The sequence below is a fragment of the Nycticebus coucang genome, chromosome 10 (genome assembly GCF_027406575.1).
Source record: "Nycticebus coucang isolate mNycCou1 chromosome 10, mNycCou1.pri, whole genome shotgun sequence".
NCBI lineage: Eukaryota > Metazoa > Chordata > Mammalia > Primates > Lorisidae > Nycticebus > Nycticebus coucang.
Window position 1 is genome coordinate 34,701,785 of NC_069789.1, and position 24,673 is coordinate 34,726,457.

Genomic DNA, 24,673 nt, shown 5'->3' on the forward strand with positions numbered 1-24,673 from the left:
TTTATTGACCTTTTCAAAAACCCAACTTTTTATTTATTGATCTGTTGTATAATTCTTTTGTTTTCAATTTCACTTAATTCTGCTCTGATTTTGGTTATTTCTTTTCTTCTACTGGGTTTGGAGTAGGAATGTTCTTCCTTTTCCAGTTGCTTGACATGTCCCATTAAGTTGCTAACTTCCTCTCTTCCCGTTCTCTTGAGGAAGGCTTGCAGTGCTATAAATTTCCCTTTTAGGACTGCCTTTATGGTATCCCAGAGGTTTTGATAATTCGTGTCTTCATTGTTGTTTTGTTCCAAAAATTTGGCAATTTCCTTCATGATCTCATCTCTGACCCAGCTGTCATTGACTATAAGGTTATTTAACTTCCGTGTTTTTGTATGAGTGTGCAGATACCTGTTGTTACTGAGCTCAACTTTTATTCCATGGTGGTCTCAGAAGATGCAAGGAATAATTTCTATTCTTTTAAATTTACTAAGGTTAGACATGTGACCTAAGATGTGATCGATTTTGGAGTCAGTTCCATGGGCCAATGAAAATTATGTGTAATCAGTTTTGTTGGGATGAAATGTTCTGTAGATGTCTGCTAAATCCAAATGTTGGATGGTTAGGTTTAAATCTAAAATTTCTTTGCTCAGCTTCTTATTGGAGGATGGATCCAACACTGCCAAAGGAGTGTTGAAATCTCTGACTATTATGGAGCTGGAGGAAATCAAGTTGCTCATGTCTGTTCGAGTTTTTCTTACAAATTGAGGTGCATTCTATTTGGGTGCATAGATATTAATAATTGAAATCTCACCATATTATTACCCTTAACAAATATGAAGTGACCATTCTTATCCTTCCTTACTTTTGTTGGTTTAAAGCCTATTGTGTCTGTAAATAGAATTGCAACACCTGCATTTTTCTGATTACCATTTGCCTGAAATATGGATGACCATCCTTTCACCCTGAGTCAATATTTGTCTTTTAAGTTAAGATGTGATTCTTGTATGCAACAAATATCTGGCCTGAATTTTTGTACCCAGTCAGCTAACCTATGCCTCTTTAGAGGACAGTTTAAGCCATTCATATTAATGGACAATATTGATAATTCTGGTAAAATTTTGGGTATCAAGTTTTTCAAAAGTCCAGCAGACATTTTTTATTCTTTCACCAGTGTGGAAGTTGGAGTTTGATCAAAAGTTTCTGAGTGAGTTCAATTTTGTGGTAGAGGATTGGGTTGGTCATTATGGAGGACAGGTCTGAGAATATCCTGAAGAGCTGCTTTGGTTATGGCAAATTTCTTCAACATATGAATGTCATTAAAGTATTTAATTTCTCCATCATAAATGAAACTCAGTTTAGCTGGATACAGGATCTGTGGTTGAAAGTTATTTTGCTTTAGGAGATTAAAAGTCAATGACCACCCTCTTCTGGCTTGAAAAGTTTCAGCAGAGAGATCTGCAGTCATTCTAATATTCTTCCCTTTGTAGGTAATGCATTTCTTACGTCTGGCTGCTTTGAGAATCTTTTCCTTCATATTAACTTTAGTGAAGTTAATTATGTTATGCTTGGGGGGTCTTATTGGGGTTGAGTCATGCTGGGGTTCTGAAGCTGTCCGCTATCTGAATTTCAGAATCTCTAGGCATGTCTGGAAAATTTTTCATAATTTCATGGAGAAGGGCCTCTGTGCCTATCGAGGCCACTTCATCAGTTTCAGGAATTCCAATGAGTTGGATATTAGCCTTCTTCGAATTATCCCAGAGCTCTCTGAGAGAATTATCCGTTTTTGCTCTCCATTTCTCTTCCTCTTTGAGAGTTTTGGAGTGTTCAAAGCCTTTGTCTTCAATGTCAGAAATCCTTTCTTCTGCTTGGTCCACTCTGTTACTGAGGGATTCTACTGTATTTTTCAGATCTTTGAGGGCTGCAAATTCTTGCTTCAGTGTGTCTAAGTCTTAGGTGATTTTGTCTTTAAATTTGTCAAATTCTTCAGACAACTTTTGAATTTTTCCTCGAATTCCTAATTCCATTTTATTAATCTTGTTTGCAATCCAAATTCTGAATTCGATTTCTGACAAATCAGCCAGTTGTTTGTGAATGGGATCTTCAATGACATCTGCTATATCTTTCCTTGGAGGGGTTGATCTATTCTGGTTATTCATGTTACCAGAGTTTTTCCGCTGATTCCGCCCCATGATTGTTTTACTCCCTTTGATTTCTCCCCTGGATCTTTGTTGAGGACCCGTACAGTGCTGTGGCCTGAGAAACTGGGGTCCTGTTTGGTGTGGTGGGGCTAATTGGTTCTGTCTTGTTTTCAGCTGGTTTCCATTCCACCCTAGTGAAACAGATACTCTGGGTTGAAGTCTCAGCTGTGGAGAAATACCAGCAATTAACTCACCCTGCCCACCACAGGCAACAATTGGAAAAGGAAAATCAAACCTTCCTACAACCACATGCCCATGGCACCACCTGAATAGCCCTTAGGCAATTGGCTCAGTTAAAAAGGTCCAAATCTATTGTCTCAGTCAGCTCTTGTCTCGGGGGGGAGAGTTTAAGAGGTCTCTGGGAACTGGACCACAGGGGTCTAGCGACTACTCTGATATAGATTGCTCCAGTGCTGTGTGGAGTCAGGAGGAGCCACCCATCAAATAGATCAGTTTGGTAAGGTTGATGCCTCCTTCCCCACCTTGCAGCTCTGTCACATCCAGTCACTGCTAGCCCCACAGGACTGTGACCTAGTCAGTTTTCTGCAGTGAGCAGATACTCCAGTTGTTTGTACCTGCCTAAATCACAGGGAAGTCTGTATCTTCTCGTCTAGGCCACCGGTCTCTGCCTCTATCCAGCAGGGGTGGTGAGGCCTGACAACCTTAGGCACTTGATGGAGGCTGGCAGGTGTTCACTCTGTTCCAGCCCCACCCTTAGTTTATGTTTCTGGCTAAACGGAACAACCCTGTGGGTGTTTGTTTCTGGTCCTGCTAAATTCCTCTGCAGAGGAGAGGCTGATTTGACTTCCCAGAACCTGTGTCTCAGGGCCTGTCTTTACTCCTGCAGGTTTGTATTCGCAGCACGATTAGTTGTCAGCTGTAGCCTCTTGGTCTCCTTTGTCTATAGGCTGATGATCCCCTGAGGGCCGGGTGCATCTTAGGCTCAGTAAAGTGTTCCTCTGGATCAGCCCTTTCCTGGGAGTTTCCTGGCTGTACACAGGCGTTTTCTAGTTCCCGTGTTCCACCCAGGCCAGTACCGCCTCAGGCAAACACTTTACTCACGGGGCCTGTGTTTCAGTCCCAGGTCTGTTCCGTGGTGGTTGCCATCTGAGAAGATGCCCGGCCTCATTTGTTTGCCCAGGGAGGCAGGAGGAGTGGCTACGAGATATCTGGGAGTGGGCCTTATTATTGCTAAAGACGGCTGCTGCTCTGCACCTTAGGGCACCATCGCCCCGGTGTGATTCCATCTTATCCAATCATCGTCTCCTCACTCCTGTGCTGCAGAATCAGCACTGTCCAGCTGCAGTCCAGATCCTGTCTACACCTTTCGAGAAATCACCCAATAATCTGGACTCCTGGGGGGCAGGCCTCCAGACCTCAGAGTGAGTTTGGAGGGGAGTTCTGGGAGCTCAGAGTTGCAGGTCGTAACACCAAGCTCATTGAGAGCAAATGAGCAAATAAACAGATACAAAGGCTGCCAGATACACGAGCCCATAGATACAGAAGCAAACGGAGACACATAGACATACAGACAACACCCACGACAACAGCAACATAAAAACAACTGCAATAAAAATAGTGATAATTGTAAAATAATTGAAAAAAAGAGAAAAGTGTTGTTCATAGAAAAGTTAAAAGAGAAGAAAGGTGAAATTAAAAATAGAAAAATAGAAATAAAAAATATATCTATATAAAAAGTAATGATAAAAAATTCACAAAAGCTCCTCCAAGAAAATGGTGAGGAAATAACAGAAAAAAAAGAAAAAAAAAAAGAAAGAAAAAGAGAAAAGAAAAGAAGGCACCAAACACAAAAATATTATTCTTGTATGTAGAAATATAATTCTATATGTATGAAGTAGGGCTCAACTTTTGTAGGAGTATATTCATACTGCAATATACTTTCTGGACACCCAGTGTCGCTGTGCGTGTTTTCCAGGCTTATACCTGATTCACAGTTTATACTGTTACCATGGAAACCACCTTCCATGGCCAATTGCCATTTTGGAGTTTCTGTAAAAGTATGTCACCTAAGTATTGTGTAACCTCGGCTGTTCTGCTCCAGACAGCACTCGTGACCGACCTTCCCACTCAGTGCAGGAGTCCATGCCTCTCAAATATTTCCACTCTGCTCCCAGGTTCTCCTGTCAACTGGTGACTGCAATCAGCTGTGGGGGAGGGTGCTGCTGGGTTTGAGCGGTTGCAGCGGGTCTGTGGCGTCCCATGGCTGTAGCCCGTTCCCGCAGCTGGAGTGCTCTGGGACCTTATTCTGAGTTTTATGGTTCAGACTTTCCCTTTTGGATTGGGACCCGCCAGTTCATCGTGCAGCCTGAACCACCAACCCCCTCCAACATTCTTCACCAGGAATGCTCTGGTCTATTCAGGTCTGGGGGAAGGCATCCACCATTTTGGGTAGTTCAAACTGTCTGTTTCCTGGGTGGGATCCCTTCCCTTCAATTTTCCATCAGGCTGCCCAGCTTCCTGTGGTTTTGGTGGCTCTGCTTCCAGATGCCTCCCTCAGTTCAGGAATAAATATTCATCAATTGTGTTTTGTCAGCATTTGCAAGCTACTGTCCTCTGTAAGGGAGTGGCCTGGTGGCCAGCATGGCGAAGCAGGGAAAAATCTCTAAAACAGAGTCTGTGGTTTTAAATTACTCCTCATATATAGCAATCTGCCAATTCGCTGAACATCTCCAGCTGTCCATCCACACCAATAATCCACACAGGGGAAGGTCCAGACCACCTTTCCTCTCATCTGATGGCTTGTGAGAGGTGGGCTACATGTCCGTCCTGTCCGCTATCATGCTCTCTCTCTCCAATTATCATTATTTCATTGTAGTTGTTTTTTTTTTGTTGTTGTTGTTATCTGTATGTCTATGTGTTTCTGATTGTGCATCTGTGGGCTTGTGTGTCTGGTAGCCTTTCTATCTATTTATTTGCTCATTTGGTCTCAATGAATTTGGTGTTTCAACCTGCAATTCTGATCTCCTAGCATTCCCCTCCACTCTCACTCTAAGGTCTGAAGGCTTGTCCCCTAGGATTCCAGACTCTTGGGTGATTTCTCAAGGGGTGTGCACAGGGCCTGGACTGCAGCTGGTCAGTGCTGATTCTGTGGCACAGGAGTGAGGTGACAACTGTCAGCTGAGAGGGAATAACGCCGGAGCAGCAGTACCCTGAAGCACAGAGCAGCAGCCGTTTTTGGCAACAATAGCACACAACCCCGGATATTCTGAAGCCACAGCTCCTGTCTCCCTGGGCAACCAGATGAGGCTAGGCATCTTTTCAGATGGCAACCACCGTGGAACAGATCTTGGACTGAAACACAGGCCCCATGAGTAAAGGGTTTGCCTGTGATGGTACCGGCCTTGGTGGAGCGCAGGGACCAGAAAAACGCATGCATAGAGCCGAGAAAATCCCAGGGTGGGGCTGACCCAGAGGAACGCTTTACTAAACCTAAGATTCACCCGGCCCTCAGGGGATCATCAGCCTATAGACAAAGGAAGGCAGGAGGCTAGAGATGACAGGTAACCGTGCTGTGAATACAAACCTGGAGTAGTATAGCCATGGACTGAGGCACAGGTTCTGGGAAATCAAAAAAGTTTCTCTTTTGCAGAGGAATTTAGAAGGGACAGAAACAAATTCCCACAAAGTTGTTCTGTTCTGTCAGTAACATCAATCAGGGGCAGGACTGTAACTGAGTGTACACACCCCAGCCTCCATCAAGCACCCAAGGTTGTCAGGCCTCACCACCCCCTACTGGATAGAGGCAGAGAGCAGTGGCCTGGTTGAGCAGATACAGATTTCCTTGTGATTCAGGCAGGTGCAAACCCCTGGAGTATATGCTGGAGGCAACTGGGTCATAGCATGGAGGGGCTATCAGTGACAGAGTGTGACAGAGGTGCAAGGTGGGGAAGGAGGCATCACCTTCCCAGACTAAACTATTTGTTGGGTGGGTCCTCCTTACTTCACGGAGCACCGGAGCAAGTCATATTTGAGTTGTTACCAGACGACTGCGTTCCAGTTCCCAGACACTCTTCCACCTGAGGCAGGTGCTGACTGAGACAATTAATTTGGACTTTTTGAACTGAGCCAATCACCAGAGGACTATTTAAGTGGTGCCCTGGGTGTGTGCTTGTAGAAAGGTTTGATTTTCCTTTACTAATTGTTGCCTAAGGGGGGCGGGGTGACTTAACTGCTGGTATTTACTCACAGCTGAGACTTCAACCCAGAGTAACTGTTTCACCAGGGTCGAACAGAGACCAGCTGAAAACAAGACAGAACCACTTAGGCCCACCACACCAAACAGGTCCCCAGTTTCTCAGGCTGTAGCTCTGTACGGGTCCTCAACAAAGCTCCAAGGGAAAAGTCAAATGGGGTAAAATAATCATGGGGTGGAATCAGTGGAAAAACCCTGGTAACATGAATATCCAGAATAGATAAACACCCCTAAGGAAAGATATGACAGATGTAACTGAAGATCCCATTCATAAACAGCTGGCCAAGATGTCAGAAATTGAATTCAGAATTTGGATTGCAAACAAGAATAATAGAATGGAGGAAAATTTGGAATTAGATATTCAAAGAGCAATTCAAAAGTCAGAATTAGAAATTCGAGGAGAAATTCAAAAGTTGTCTCAAGAATTTAATAAATTTAAAGACGACCAAAAATTTTGATGCACAGAAGAAAGAATTTGCAGCCCTCAAAGATCTGAAAAATACAGTAGAATTCCTCAATAACAGAATGGAGCAAGCAGATAAAAAGATTTCTGACATTGAAGACAAAGCTTTTGAATGCTCCCAAATTCTCATAGAGGAAGAGAAATGGAGAGCCAAAGGGGATAATTCTCTCAAAGAGCTCTGGGATAATTCGAAGAAGGCTAATATGCAACTCATTGGAATCCCTGACATTGATAAAGTGGCCTTGCAAGGCAAAGAGGCCCTTCTCCAAGAAATTATGACAGAGAATTTTCCAGACATGCAAAGAGATTCTGAAATTCAGATAGCAGGCAGTTTCAGAACCCCAGCACAACTCAATCCGAAACGGACATCCCCCACACATATCATAATTAACTTCACTAGTGTTAATATGAAAAGCAGCCAGATGTAAGAAATCAATTACCTACAAAGGGAAAAATATTAGAATGACTGCAGATTACTCTGCTGAAACTTTTCAATCCAGAAGAGGGTGATCATCGACTTTTAATCTCCTAAAACAAAATAACTTTCAACACTGGATCCTGTATCCAGCTAAACTGAGTTTCATTTATGATGGAGAAATTAAATACTTTAATGACATTCACATGTTGAAGAAATTTGCCATAACCAAACCAGCTCTTCAGGATATTCTCAGACCTATCCTCCATAATGACCAGCCCATCATCTACCACAAATATAAACTCACCCAGAAACTCTTGATCAAACTCCAACTTACACAAGTGGTGAAAGGATTAAAAATGTCCAGTGGACTTTTGAAAAACTCGATACCCCAAATTTTACCAGACCTATCAATATTCTCTATTAATGTGAACTGCTCAAACTGTCCCCTAAAGAGGCACAGTTTAGCTCACAGGATACAAAAACATGCCAGACATTTGATGCATACAAGACTCACATCTTACCTTAAAAGATAAATATAGACTCAGGGTGAAAGGATGTTCATCAATATTTCAGGCAAATGGTAATCAGAAATAAGCAGGTGTAGCAATTCTATTTACAGACACAATAGGCTTTAAACCAACAAAAATAAGGAAGGATAAGAATGGTCACTTCATATCTGTTAAGGGTAATACTCAAAATGATGAGATTTCAATTCTTAATATTTATGCACCCAACTAGAATGCATCTCAATTTATAAGAGAAACTCGAACAGACATGAGCAACTTGATTTCCTCCAGCTCCATAATAGTCAGAGATTTCACCACTCTTTTGGCATTGTTGGATCCATCCTCCGATAAGAGGCTGAGCAAAGAAATCTTAGATTTAAACCTAACCATCCAACATTTGGATTTAGCAGACATCTAAAGAACATTTCATCCCCCAAAAAGGGAATACACATACATCTCATCAGCCCACGCAACATACTCCAAAATTGATTACATCTTAGGTCACAAGTCTAACATCAGTAAATATAAAGGAATAGAAATTATTCCTTGGATTCTCTCGGATCACCATGGAATAAAAGTTGAACTCAGTAACAACAGGAATATGTATATTAATACAAAAACATGGAAGTTAAATAACCTTATGCTGAATGATAACTGGGTCAGAGATGAGATCAAGAAGAAAATAGCCAATTTTTTGGAACAAAACGACAATGAAGACACGAATTGGGATACCGCAAAGGTAGTCCTAAAAGACTACCTAAAATTTTAAAGAATCAAAAGCCTTCCTCAAGAGAATGGAAAGAGAGGAAGATAAAAACTTAATGGGACATCTCAAGCAACTGGAAAAGGAAGAATATTCCAACCCCAAACCCAGTAGAAGAAAAGAAATAGCCAAAATTAAATCAGAATTAAATGAAATTGAAAACAAAAGCATTATACAACAGATCAACAAATCAAAAAGTTGGTTTTTTGAAAAGGTCAATAAAATTGATAAAACTTTGGCTAACCTAACCAGGAAAAAAAAGAGTAAAATCTCTAATTTCATCAATCAGAAATGACAAAGATGAAATAACACCAGACTCCTCAGAAATTCAAAAAATCCTTAATAAATGATACAAGGAAATTTATTCTCAGAAATATGAAAATCTGAAGGAAATTGACCAATACTTGGAAGCATGTCACCTTCCACGACTTAGCCAGAATCAAGTGGAAAAGTTGAACAGGCCAATATCAATTTCTGAAATTACATCAACCATACGAGATCTCCCTAAAAAGAAAAGCCCGGGACCAGATGGCTTCACGTCAGAATTCTACCAAACTATTAAAGAGGAACTAGTACCTATATTACTCAACCTGTTCCAAAATGTAGAAAAAGAAGGAAGACTACCCAACACATTCTATGAAGCAAACATTACCCTGATCCCCAAACCAGGAAAAGACACAACAAAAAAAGAAAATTATAGACCAATATCACTAATGAATATAGATGCAAAAATATTCAACAAGATCCTAACAAACAGAATCCAGCAACATATCAAACAAATTATACATCATGACAAAGTCAATTTTTTCCCAGAGTCTCAAAGCTGGTTTAGTATATGTAAATCCATAAGTATAATTCAGCACATAAACACATTAAAAAACAAAGATCTCATTATTCTCTTAATTGATGCAGAAAAAGCTTTTGATAATATCCAGCATCCTTCATGATCAGAACACTTAAGAAAATTGGTATAGAAGGGACATTTCTTAAACTGATAGAGTCCATCTACAGAAAACCCATAGCCAATATCGTATTGAATGGAGTTAAACTGAAATCATTTCCACTCAGATCAGGAACTAGCCAAGGCTTCCCATTGTCTCCACTGCTCTTTAAGATTGTGATGGAAGTTTTAGCCATCGCAATTAGGGAAGAAAAGATGATCAAGTGTATCCATATCGGTTCAGAAGAGAACAAACTTTCCCTCTTCGCAGATGATATGATTGTATGTCTTGAAAACACCAGGGATTCTACTACAAAACTCTTAGAAGTGATCAAGGAATACAGCAGCATCTCAGGTTACAAAATCAACACTCATAAATTGGTAGCCTTTATAAATACTAATAGTCAAGCTGAAAAACAGTTAAGGACTGTATTCCATTTGCAGTAGTGCCAAAGAAGATGAAATATTTGGGAGTTTATCTAACAAAGGAGGTGAAAGATCTCTATAAAGAGAACTATGAAACTCTAAGAAAAGAAATAGCTGAAAAATGTTAAGAAATGGAAAAACATACCATGCTTATGGCTGGGAAGAATCAACATTGTTAAAATGTTCATACTACTGAAAGCAATATACAATTTTAATGCAATCCCTAGTAAAGTCCCACTGTCATACTTTAAAGACCTTGAAAAAAATAATACTTACTTTTATATGGAATCAAAAAAAACCTCGAATAGCCATTACTCAGAAATAAAAACAAAGCAGGAGGAATCATGCTACCAGACCTCAGACTACACTATAAATCTATAGTGATCAAAACAGCATGGTTCTGGCACGAAAACTGAGAGGCAGATGTCTGGAACAGAATAGAGAACCAAGAGATGAATCCAGTTACTTATCGTTATTTGATCTTTGACAAGCCAATTAAAAACATTCAGTGGGGAAAAGATTCCCTATTTAACAAATGGTTCTGGGTGAACTGGCTGGCAACCTGTAGATGACTGAAACTAGACCAACACCTTTCACCATTATCTAAGATAGACTCTCACTGGATTGAAGATTTAAACTTAAGACATGAGACTATAAAAATCCTAGAAGAGAGTGCAGGGAAAACCCTTGAAGAAATTGTTCTGGGCGAGCATTTTATGAGGAGGACCCCACGGGCAATAGAAGCAGGTTCAAAAATACATGACTATGACCTGATCAAACTAAAAAGCTTCTGCACAGGCAAGAACACAGTAAGTAAAGCAAGGAGACAGACCTCAGAATGTGAGAAGATATTTGCAGGTTATATCTCTGACAAAGGTTTCATAACCAGAATCCACAGCGAACTGAAAGATACAAGCAAGAAAAGAAGAAGTGATCCCATCACAGGCTGGGCAAGGGACTTGATGAGAAACTACTCGGAGAAGACAGGCGCATGGTCTACAGACATATGAAAAAATGCTTATCATCTTTAATCATCAGAGAAATGCAAATCAAAACTACCTTGAGATACCATCTAACTCCAGTAAGATCAGCCCATATCACTAAATTCCAATACCAGAGATGTTGGTGTGGATGTAGAGAAAAGGGAACACTTGTGCACTGCTGGTGGGAATGCAAATTAATACATCCCTTTTGGAAAGATGTTTGGAGAACAATTAGAGATCTAAAAATAGATCTGCCTTTCAATCCTATAATTTCTCTACTAGGTACATACCCAGAAGACCAAAAATTGCATTATAACAAACATATTTATACCAGAATGTTTATTGCAGCCCAATTCACTATTGCTAAGTCACGGAAAAAGCCCAAGTGCCCATCAATACATGAATGGATTAATAAACTGTGGTATATGTACACCATGGAATACTATGCAGCCTTAAAGAAAGATGGAGACTTTACCTCTTTCATGTTTACATGGATGGAGCTGGAACATATTCTTCGTAGTAAAGTATCTCAAGAATGGAAGAAAAAGTATCCAATGTACTCAGCCCTACTATGAAACTAATTTTGGCTTTCATATGAAAGCTATAACCCAGATATAACCTAAGAATATGGGGAATGGGGAGAGGGAGTAGGGAGAATGGGAGGAGTGAGGTTGATAGGTGGGATTACACCTGCGGTGCATCTTACAAGGGTACATGTGAAACTTAGTAGATGTAGAATATAAATGTCTTAACAAAATAACTAAGAAAATGCCAGGAAGGCTATGTTAACTAGTCTAACAAAAATGTCTCAAACTGTTTATAAAACCAATGTGTGGGGCCCCAAGATCGTATTAATGTACACAGCTATGATTTAATATTAATAAAAAGGGGGGCAAAGACTCTTCAGAAGTTCATAAAATCTTAAACAAATATTACAAGAAAATTTATTCTCAGAAATATGAAAATCTGAAGGAAATTGACCAACACTTGGAAGCACATCACCTTCCAAGACTTAGCCAGAATCAAGTGGAAATATTAAACAGGCCAATATCAAGTTCTGAAATAGCATCAACCATATCAGATCTCCCTAAAGAGAAAAGCTCGGGACCAGATAGCTTCACGTCATAATTCTACCAAACCTTGAAAGAGGAACTAGTACCTATATTACTCAACCTGTTCCAAAATGTAGAAAAAGAAGTAATACTACCCAACACGTTCTATGTATGAAGCAAACATCACCCTGATTCCCAAATCAGGAAAAGACACAACAAGAGAAGAAAATTGTAGACCAATATCACTAATGAATATAGATGCAAAAATATTCAACAAGATTTTAACAAACAGAATCCAGCAACATATCAAACAAATTATACATCATGACCAAGTTGGTTTTATCCCAGGGTCTCAAGGCTGGTTCAATATCCATAAATCTATAAGTATAATCTAGCACATAAACAAATTAAAAAAAAGACCATATGATTCTCGAAGGAGGGGGGCGGAGCATGAAGGTGGACAGGACGGATGTGTAGCCCACCTCTCCCAATCCATCAGGTGACAGGAAAGGGGGTCTGGACCTTCCCTGTGTGTGGATTATTGGAGTAGACAGACAACTGGAGATGCCCAGCGAACTGGCGGATTGCAATATATAAGGGGTAATTTAAAAGCACAGACTCTGTTGTAGAGATTCTTCCCTGTTCAGCCATGCCGGCCAGCAGGCCCCTCGCCTATGGAGGTCAGCAGCTTGTAAATGCTGACAAAACCCAATTGACAAATAATTATTCCTGAACTGAGGGAGGCATCTGAAAGGAGAGCCACTCAAAACCACGGGGAGCTGGGCAAACTGTTGAACAATTGAAGGGAAGGGATCCTGCCCGGGAAACAGACATTTTGAACTACCCAAAAGGGCAGGCACTTTTCCCCCAGGTGTTGGAGGGGGCTGGCAGTTCAGGCTGCACGACGAACTGGCAGGCACCAATCCAAAAGGGAAACTATGAACCATAAAACTCAGAATAAGTCCCCAGAACGCTCCAATCACGGGAACTGGCTACAGCTACTGAAGCCACGGACCAGGCTTTAGCTGCTAAAGCCACGAACTTGGCTTCAGCCCGGGGAGCCAGCTACAGCAGCTAAAACCGCAAACCCGCCAATGACCGCAGGAACTCAGCACCACTCCCCCTATAGCCGATTGCAGTTGCCAGTTTGCAAGAGAACCTGGGAACTGAGTGGAAAGACTTAAGAAACGTGGACTACTGCACTGAGTGGGAAGGTTGGACGCAAGTGCTGTCTGGAAAAGAACAGCCGAGGTTACACAATTCTTAGGTGACAAACTTTTACAGAAATTCCAAAATGGCGATAGGCCATGGAAGGTGATTACCATGGTAACAGTGTAAACTGTAAATCAGGTATAAGCCTCGGAACCACTCACAGCGCCACCTGGTGTCCAGAAAGTATATTGCAGTATGAATATATTCCTACGAAAGTTGATCCCCATAGCAGACATAAAGATATATATAGGGGATCTATGCTACCTGGTATTCAATCCTGGCCATTGGATACTCTTCAAGTCCACCCACTCATTGGGAGGCTGCTCGAGTAAGTAAATTAGCCCAAAATCAAAAAGTTGACAGAGGCCTTACTACTGCTACACATTTGTGTTAGTTCCACAGGGGCCATTTGTACATATTTTGGGCAATTGAATGCCTTAATTGAAAAAAAAGGCATTATTTCTTTTTTTTTTTTAAAGGCGTTATTTCTTTCCCCCATGCTCTAAATTGTTTCATTTTACTGTTTCTTTCAGAGGTCACAATTACTTTATAAAATGAAGATTTAGTTTTCATATTGTATGCGTATTCATCTTGATTTCAAAATTAGGTTGTCAATTTGTAGCATGTAACTGTTGATAAGGCTTAAACATTTAAAAATGAAGTAGGATTAGCTAAGCTACTGTATTTAGAGATGTTAAGAACTGGCATCAAGACATTTTTATAGGAAGGAATAAATGGAAGAAAAGCGTAAGATACTGTGAATAGCCCCTCAAACTTAAAAAGAAATAGTTTAGTCAGTTTTAAGGACATATTTTGATTCCTTCAGTATTCTTTTTTTTTTGAAGCATGCACTAATGAACCCTTTTATTTCAGTTACTTTCAAGATTCATGAAATATTGTTAGACAAACAATGAGGATTCACAAATTGTTATAGTTGAGTGAGATAAAGCATCGTAGAGTTTCTTGGCCCCTTCTCTTTTTTTTATTTATTTGTTTATTTATTTTTATTAAACCATAGCTGTGTACATTAGTATGATCGTGGGGCACCATACACTTGGTGTGTCAAACGGTCTATAAAACCAGTGTATGGTCCCCCTTGATCGCATTAATGTACACAGCTATGATTTAATAAATAAATAAATAAATAAAAAAGATATATATAGGTATATTTCTACACGCGAGAATATTTTTGTAGTTGGTGCCTTTTTTTGTTTTGTTTTTTGGTTTTTGTGTTGTTTATTTGTTTGTTTTGCTTTTGTCCATTTTTCCTCAACATTTTCTTAGAGGAGATTTCGATAATTTTTTATTATTACTTTTTTATATAGACATATTTTTTATTTTTGTCTTCTAATTTTAATTTCTTCTTTCTTCTCTTTTAACATTTCTACTAACACCACTTTTTTCTCTCTTTTTTTCTTTCTTTCAATTATTTTACAATTATCACTATTTTTATTGCCGTTGTTCTTATATTGCTGTTGTTGTGGCTGTTACCTGTATGAATATGTGTTTCCGTCTGTCTCTGTATCTATGGGCCCATGTGCCTGGTAACCTTTGTATCTGTTTATTTGTTCATTTGGTCTCAATGAGCTTGGTGTTATGACCTGCAACTCTGAGCTCCTAGCACTCCCGCCCACTCTCACTCCATGATCTGGACACCTGCCCCCCCCAGGAGTCCAGATTATTGGGTGAACTCTCGAGAGGTGTAGACAGGACCTGGACTGTAGCAAAGGAGCAAGACAGGACCTCCTGTAGCAAAGGAGCGAGAAGATGATGGTCAGCTAAGAGGGAATTACACTGGAGCAGTGGTGCCCCGAGGTGCAGAGCAACAGCCATCTTCAGCAATAACAAGGCCCACCCCCAAATATCCCATAGCATATCCTCCTGTCTCCCTGGGCAACCAGATGGGGCTGAGCATCTTCTCAGATAGCAACCACCACGGAACAGACCTGGGACTGAAACACAGGCCCCGTGAGTAAAGGGTTTGACTGAGGCGGCACTGACCTGGGTGAACACGGGGACTAGAAAACACACCTGCAGAGCCAGGAAATTACCAGGGTGGGGCTGATCCAGAGAACTGCTTTACTGAGCCTAAGACACACCTGGCCCTCAGGGGATCACCAGCATACAGACAAAGGAGGCCAAGAGGCTACAGCTGACAACTGATTGTGCTGCTAATACAAACCCGCAGGACTAAAGAGAGGGCATGAGGCACAGGTTCTGGGAACACAAATCAGCCTCTCCTCTGCAGAGGAATCTAGCAGGGTCAGAAACAAACTCCCACAGGGTTCTTCCGTTCACCCAGTAACATAAACTAAGGGTGGGGCTGGAACTGAGTGAACACCTCCGGCCTCCATCAAGTGCCAGAGGTTGACAGGCCACACCACCCCCTGCTGGATAAAGACAGAGAGCAGCAGCCTAGATGAGCAGACACAGACGACCCTGTGACTTAGGCAGGTGCAAACCCCTGGAGTATCTGCTTACTGCAGATAACTGGCTGAGTCACAGTCCTGTGGGGCTAGCAGCGGCTGGGTGTGACAGATCTGCAAGGTGGGGAAGGAGGCATCAAACTTCCCAGACTGATGTATTTACTGGGTGGCTCTTCCTGACTCCACGCAGCACTGGAGCAACCCATATTAGAGCATTCACCAGACCCCTGTGATCCAGTTCCCAGGGACCTCTTGAACTCTCCCACCCGAGGCAGCCACTGACTGAGACAATTGATTTGGACCTTTTGAAATGAGCCACTCAGCTGGGGACTATCCAGGTGGTGCCCTGGGTGTGTGGTTGCAGAAAGATTTGATTTTCCTTTTCCATTTGTTGCCTGTGGTGGGTAAGGTGACTTAATTCCTGGTATTTCTCCACAGCTGAGACTTCAACCTAGAGTAACTTTTTCACTAGGGTCAAATAGAAACCAGCTGAAAACAAGGCAGAACCACTTAGCCTCTCTACACCAAACAGGGCCCCAGTTTCTCAGGCCACAGCACTGTATGGGTCCTCGACAAAACACCAGGGGAGAAATCAAAGGGAGTAAAACAATCATGGGGCAGAAGCAGTGGAAAAACTCTGGTAACATGAATAACCAGAATAGATCAAGCCCCCAAAGGAAAGATACGGCAGATGTAATTGAAGATCCCATTCACAAACAACAGGCTGAGATGTCAGAAATCTAATTCAGAATTTGGATGGCAAACAAGATTAACAAAATAGAACTAGGAATTCGTGGAGAAATTCAAAAGCTATCTCAAGAATTTAATGAACTTAAAGAAAAAACCACCAAAGACTTAGACACACTGAACGAATATTTTGCAGCCCTCAAAGATATGAAAAATACAGTAGAATCCCTTAGCAACAGAATGGACCAAACAGAAGAAAGGATTTCCAGAATTGAAGATAAAGCCTTTGAATGCTCCCAAACTCTCAAAGAGGAAGAGAAATGGAGAGCAAAAACTGATCACCCTCTCAGAGAGCTCTGGGATAACTCGAAGAAGGCAAATATCCGTCTCATAGGAATTCCTGAAACAGATGAAGTGGCCTCACTGGGCGCAGAGGCCCTTCTGCATGAAATTATGAAAGAGAATTTTTTAGGCATGCCTAGAGAACCTGAAATTCAGATAGCAGATAGCTTCAGAACCCCAGCATGACTCAACCCCAATAAGACATCCCCCAGGCATACCATAATTAACTTCACTAAAGTTAGTATGAAGGAGAAAATTCTCAAAGCAGCCAGGCGAAAGAAACTATTACCTTCAAAGGGAAGAAAATTAGAATGACTGCAGATCTCTCTGCTGAAATTTTTCAAGCCAGAAGAGGGTGGTCATCAACGTTTAATCTCCTAAACCAAAATAACTTTCAACCCCAGATCTTGTACCCAGCTCAACTTAGTTTCATTTATGATAGAAAAATTAAATACTTTAATGACCTTCATATGCTAAAGAAATTTGCCACAACAAAACCAGCTCTTCAGGATATTCTCAGACCTATCCTCCATAATAACAAACCCAATCCTCTACTACAAAAGTAAACGCACTCAGGGGGCGGCACCTGTGGCTCAGTCGGTAAGGCGCCGGCCCCATATACCGAGGGTGGCGGGTTCAAAACCAGCCCCAACTGAACTGCAACCAAAAAATAGCTGGGCATTGTGGTGGGCACCTGTGGTCCCAGCTACTCGGGAGGCTGAGGCAAGAGAATCGCTTAAGCCCAGGAGTTGGATGTTGCTGTCAGCTGTGTGATGCCATGGCACTCTAACGAGGGCCATAAAGTGAGACTCTGTTTCTACAAAAAAAATAAATAAATAAACTCACTCAGAAACTTCTGATCAAACTCCAACTTCCACAATGGCAAAAGGATTAAAAATGCCCACTGGTCCTTGAAAAACTCAATACCCAAAATTTCACAACACTTATCCATACTCTGCACTAATGTGAATGGCTTAAACTGCCCTCTAAAGAGACATAGGTTAGCTAACTGGATACAAAAACTCAGGCAAGATATTTGTTGCATACAAGAGTTACATCTTAACTTAAAAGACAAATACAGACTCAGGGTGAAAGGATGGTCATCCATATTTCAGGCAAATGGTAACCACAAAAAGCAGCTGTTCCAATATTATTTGTGGATACAATACGCTTTAAACAAACAAAAGTAAGGAAGGACAAAAATGATCACTTCATATATGTTAAAGATAAGACTCAATATGATGAGATTTCAATTAATATCTATGCACCCAAACAGAATGCACCTCAATTTATAAGAGAAACTCTAACAGACATGAGCAACTTGATTTCCTGAAACTCTATAATAGTCGGAGATTTTAACACTCTTTTGGCAGTGAGGGATCGATCCTCCAACAAAAAGCTGAGTAAAGAAATTCTAGATTTAAATCCAATCATCCAGCATTTAGATTTAGCAGACATCTACAGAACATTTCATCCCAACAAAACTGAATACACATACTTCTCATCAGCCCACGGAATTTACTCCAAAATTGACAACATTTTAGGTCACAAGTCTAACCTCAGTAAATTTAAAGGAATAGAAATTATTCCATGAATCTTCGCGGACCATCATGGAATAAAACTTGAATTGAGAAAAAAATAGGAATCTGCATACCCATACAAAAACATGGAAGTTAAATAACCTTATGCTGAATGATAGCTGGGTCAGAGATGAGATTAAGAAAAAAATCACCAATTCTTTGGAACAAAACGACAATGAAGACACAAACTATCAGAACCTCGGGGACACTGCAAAGGCAGTTCTAAGAGGGAAATTCATAGCACTGCAAGCCTTCCTCAAGAGAACGGAAAGAGAGGAAGTTAACAACTTAATGGGACATCTCACGCAACTGGAAAAGGAAGAACATTCCAACCCCAAACACAGTAGAAGAAAAGAAATAACCAAAATTAGAGCAGAATTAAATGAAATTGAAAACAAAAGAATAATACAACAGATCAATAAATCAAAAAGCTGGTTTTTTGAAAAGGTCAATAAAATAGATAAACCTCTGGCCAACCTAATCAGGAAAAAAAGAGTAAAATCTCTAATATCATCAATCAGAAACAACAAAGATGAAATAACCACAGACTCATCAGAAATCCAAAAAATCCTTAATGAATGTTACAAGAAACTTTATTCTCAGAAATATGAAAATCTGAAGGAAATAGACCGATACTTGGAAGCACGCCACCTTCCAAGACTTAACCAGACAAGTGGAAATGTTGAATAGACCCATATCAAGTTCAGAAATAGCATCAACTATACAAATCTTCCCTAAGAAGAAAAGCCCGGGACCAGATGGTTTCACGTCAGAATTCTATCAAACCTTTAAAGAGGAATTAGTACCTATATTACTCAACCTGTTCCAAAATGTAGAAAAAGAAGGAAGACTACCCAACACGTTCTATGAAGCAAACATCACCCTGATCCCCAAACCAGGAAAAGACCCAACATGAAAAGAAAATTATAGACCAATATCACTAATGAATATAGATGCAAAAATATTCAACAAGATCCTAACAAACAGAATCCAGCAACACATCAAACAAATTATACATCATGACCAAGTTGGTTTTATCCCAGGGTGTCAAGGCTGGTTCAATATACGTAAATCTATAAATGTAATTCAGCACATAAACAAATTAAAAAACAAAGACCATATGATTCTCTCAATTGATGTAGAAAAAGCTTTTGATAATATCCAGCATCCTTCATGATCAGAACACTCAAGAAAATTGGTCTAGAAGGGACTTTTCTTAAACGGATAGAGGCTATCTATAGCAAACCCACAGCCAATATCATACTGAATGGAGTTAAATTGGAATCATTTCCACTCAGATCAGGAACCAGACAAGGCTGCCCATTGTCTCCATTGCTTTTCAACATTGTAATGGAAGTTTTAGACACCGCAATTAGGAAAGAAAAGGTGATCAAGGGTATCCATATAGGGTCAGAAGAGATCGAACTCTCGCTCTTCGCAGATGATATGATTGTGTATCTGGAAAACACTAGGGACTCTACTACAAAACTCCTAGAAGTGATCAAGGAATACAGCAGCGTCTCAGGCTACAAAATCAACATTCATAAATCGGTAGCCTTTATATACACCAACAACAGTCAAATTGAAAAAGCAGTTAAGGACTCTATCCCATTCACAGTAGTGCCAAAGAAGATGAAATATTTGGGAATTTACCTAACAAAAGACGTGAAAGATCTCTATAAAGAGAATTATGAAACTCTAAGAAAAGAAATAGCTGAAAATGTTAACAAATGGAAAAACATACCATGCTCATGGGTGGGAAGAATCAACATTATCAAAATGTCCATACTACCCAAAGCAATATATAATTTCAACGCACTCCCTATTAAAGCTCCACTGTCATATTTTAAAGATCTTGAAAAACCATTACTTCGTTTTATATGGAATCAGAAAAAACCTTGAATAGCCAAGACATTACTCAGAAATAAAAACAAAACAGGAGGAATCACACTACCATACCTCAGACTTTACTACAAATCGATAGTGATCAAAACAGCATGGTATTGGCACAAAAACAGAGAAGTAGATATCTGGAACAGAATAGAGAACCAAGAGATGAACCAAGTTACTTACCGCTATTTGATTTTTGACAAGCCAATTAAAAACATTCAGTGGGGAAAAGATTCCCTATTTAACAAATGGTACTGTGTGAACTGGCTGGCAACCTGCAGAAGACTGAAATTGGACCCACACCTTTCACCATTAACTAAGATAGACTTTCATTGGATTAAAGATTTAAACTTAAGACATGAAATTATAAAAATACTAGAGGAGAATGCGGGGAAAACCCTTGAAGAAATTGGTCTGGGTGAGTATTTCATGAGGAGAATCCCCCGGGCAATTGAAGCAGCTTCAAAAATACACTACTGGGACTTGATCAAACTAAAAAGCTTCTGCACAGCTAAGAACACAGTAAGCAGAGCAAGCAGACAGCCCTCAGAATGGGACAAGATATTTGCAGGGTATATCTCTCACAAAGGTTTAATAACCAGAATCCACAGAGATCTCAAACGCATCAGCAAGAAAAAAATAAGGGATCCCATCGCAGGCTGGGCAAGGGATTTGAAGAGAAATTTCTCTGAAGAAGACAGGCGCAAGGCCTTCAGACATATGAAAAAATGCTCATCATCTTTAATCATCAGAGAAATGCAAATCAAAACTACTTTGAGATATCATCTAACTCCAATGAGACTAGCCTATGTCACAAAATCTCAAGACCAGAGATGTTGGCCTGGATGCGGAGAAAAGGGAACACTTCTGCACTGCTGGTGGGAATGCAAATTAATACATTCCTTTTGGAAAGAGATATGGAGAACACTCAGAGATCTAAAAATAGATCTGCCATTCAATCCTGTAATTCCTCTGCTGGGCATATACCCAGAAGACCAAAAATCACAACATAACAAAGATATTTGTACCAGAATGTTTATTGCAGCCCAATTCATAATAGCTAAGTCATGGAAAAAGCCCAAGTGCCCATCGATCCACGAATGGATTAATAAATTGTGGTATATGTATACCATGGAATACTATGCAGCCTTAAAGAAAGATGGAGACTTTACGTCTTTCATGTTTACATGGATGGAGCTGGAACATATTCTTCTTAGTAAAGTATCCCAAGAATGGAAGAAAAAGTACCCAATGTACACAGCCCTACTATGAAACTAATTTGGGACTCTCACATGAAAGCTATAACCCAGCTACAACTTAACAATAGGGGGAAGTGGGAAGGTGGGGTTTGTAGAGGGAGGGGGATCGGTGGGATCACACCTGTGGTGCATCTTACAGGGGTATTTGCGAAACTTGGTAAATGTAGAATGTAAATGTTTTGTCACAGTAATTGAGATAACGCCAGAAAAGCTATGTTAACCACTGTGAAAAAAATGTGTCAAAAGGTTTATGAAGCGAGTGTATGATGCCCCATGATCATATCAATGTATACAGTTATGATTTAATAAAAAAAACTAATAAATAAAAAAAAAATTTTTCTAGTTTAAGTATAATTTCCCATTGCTGCCAATTTCAATAATTAGAACTTCATTTTTGTTAGTGTTTCCACAGCTATTATTTGGTTTTCAACCCAATTTTATCCCGTAAAGTTTTCTGTTTGCTTGTTTTGGTTTAATTTATAGCATTTTTGTCTTTCCTCTCTACTTGGTGGAGGTGGGGTACTGTGTCTGATCAAGTTAGCAAAGAGCTGCTGACCTCAAGGGAACCACCCAACGGGGCACCCCCAGGAAGTGGGTTTTTTTTTAAGGTTGTACCAAAGTACCCTACTCTACACCAATATTGCTCTGTCTCCCTCTTTCTGTGCCTCTCTTCTTTTTGTCAATATTCCTTTTACCCACCCACACTCCTTTTTCAATTTTTCTTTTTTTTTCTTATCACTCGGTCCTCCTTTCTTCCATCCCTTTTTTGCTCTTCAACCTTCTCACCCTTCTGGTCCTGTAACCCTTAGTCCACAGGCACGAGAACTTAAAGAGCAAGAGGAAGTGAAAGGAAAATTAGGGCAAGAAAACAGATAAAAGAAATCACTCATGAGGAAGAATCAGCAGAAAACTCCAGGCAACATGAAGAACCAGTCCAGAACAACCGCGCGAAGGGACCATGATGTAGCTACTGCAGAGGATTCCACCTATAAAGAAATGTTAGGAACGACAGAAAGGGAATTTAGAATACACATGTTGAAAACAATGAAAGAAATGATGGAAACAATGAAGGAAACTGCTAATAAAGTGGAAAATAACCAAAAGGAAATCCAAAAACAGAATCAAATCAGAGATGAACGATATGAAGAATATAAAAAGGATATAGCAGAGCTGAAGGAAATGAAACAGTCAATCAGGGAACTTAAAGATGCAATGGAAAGTATCAGCAACAGGTTAGACCATGCAGAAGAAAGAATTTCAGAGGTAGAAGACAAAGTTTTTGAGATAACTCAGATAGTAAAAGAGGCAGAAAAGAAGAGAGAGAAAGCAGAACGTTCACTGTCAGAATTATGGGACTTTATGAAGCATTCCAACATACGAGTTATAGGAATTCCAGAAGGGGAAGAAGAATGCCCCAGAGCAATGGAAGCCATACTAGAGAATATTGTAAAAGAAAATTTCCCAAACATCACCAAAGATTCTGACACACTGCTTTCAGAGGGATATCGGACCCCAGGTCACCTCAACTCTAACCGAGATTCTCCAAGACACATTGTGATGAACCTGTCCAAAGTCAAGACAAAAGAAAAGATTCTACAAGCAGCCAGGAGTAAGCGCCAGTTGACATACAGGGGAAAATCCATCACAGTGACCACAGACTTCTCTAATGAAACTTTCCAAGAAAGAAGACAATGGTCATCTACCTTTAATCTACTTAAACAGAACAATTTCCAGCCCAGAATTCTGTACCCTGCTAAGCTAAGCTTCAAAATTAACAGAGAAATCAAATCATTTACGGATATACAAACATTGAGGAAATTCGCCAGAACAAGACCAGCTCTACAGGAAATACTTCAACCTGTTCTGCACACTGACCACCACAATGGATCAGCAGCAAAGTAAGAACTCAGAAATTAAAGGACAGAACCTAACATCCACACTGATGCAAAAGATAAAACTAAGCAATGGACTCTCACAAAATAAGATGAATAGAATACTACCACACTTATCAATTGTCTCAATAAGTATTAATGGCTTGAATTCCCCACTGAAGAGACATAGATTGGTTGACTGGATTAAAAAACACAAGCCATCCATTTGTTGTCTGCAAGAAACACACGTGGCTTCAAAAGACAAATTAAAGCTCCGAGTCAAGGCTTGGAAGACAATTTTTCAGGCAAATGGAATTCAGAAGAAAAGAGGAGTTGCAATCTTATTTTCAGATACATGTGGATTTAAAGCATCTAAAGTCAAAAAAGACAAAGATGGTCACTTTATATTGGTCAAGGGAAAAATACAACAAGAAGACATTTCAATTCTAAATATCTATGCACCCAATTTAAATGCTCCCAGATTCTTGAAACAGACCTTACTCAGTCTGAGCAATATGATATCTGATAATACCATAATAACAGAGGACCTTAAGACTCCTCTTACAGAGCTGGACAGATCGTCTAAACAGAAATGAAACAAGGATATAATAGATTTAAATGAGACCCTAGAACAACTGTGCTTGATAGACGCATATAGAACACTCCATCCCAAATATAAAGAATATACATTCTTCTCATCACCCCATGGAACATTCTCCAAAATTGATCATATCCTGGGACACAAAAAAAATATCAACAGAATCAAAAGAATTGAAATTTTACCTTGTATCTTCTCAGACCATAAGGCACTAAAGGTGGAACTCAACTCTAACAAAAATGCTTGACCCCACTCAAAGGCATGGAAATTAAACAATCCTCTGCTGAATAACACATGGGTGCAGGAAGAAATAAAACAGGAAATCATTCACTTCCTTAAGCATAACAACAATGAAGACACAAGCTACCAAAACCTGTGGGATACTGCAAAAGCAGTTTTGAGAAGAAAATTCATCGCTTTAGGTGCCTACATTCAAAAAACAGAAAGAGAGCACATCAACAATCTCACAAGAAATCTTACGGAATTGGAAAAAGAAGAACAATCTAAGCCTAAACCCAGTAGAAAAAAAGAAATATCCAAAAACAAATCAGAGATCAATGAAATTGAAAACAAAAGAATCATTCAGAAAATTAATGAAACAAGGAGTTGATTTTTTGAAAAAATAAATAAAATAGGCAAATTATTGGCCAGACTAATGATATATAGAAAAGTAAAATCTCTACTAACCTCAATCAGAAATGATAAAGGGGAAGTAACAACTGATCCCACAGGGATACAAGAGATCATCTCTGAATACTACCAGATTTCTATGCCCAGAAATTTGACAATGTGAAAGAAATGGATCAATATTTGGAATCACACCCTCGCCCTAACTCAGCCAGGAAGAAATAGAGCTCCTGA

The 24,673-nt window shown here is 40.0% G+C and overlaps 2 pseudogenes; both read left to right on the forward strand.

Moving 5' to 3' along the window:
- LOC128597201 (60S ribosomal protein L32-like) overlaps nucleotides 1-24,673 on the forward strand; it is a 540,544-nt pseudogene that overhangs the window by 166,365 nt on the left and 349,506 nt on the right.
- LOC128596388 (transcriptional enhancer factor TEF-4-like) overlaps nucleotides 1-24,673 on the forward strand; it is a 28,789-nt pseudogene that overhangs the window by 532 nt on the left and 3,584 nt on the right.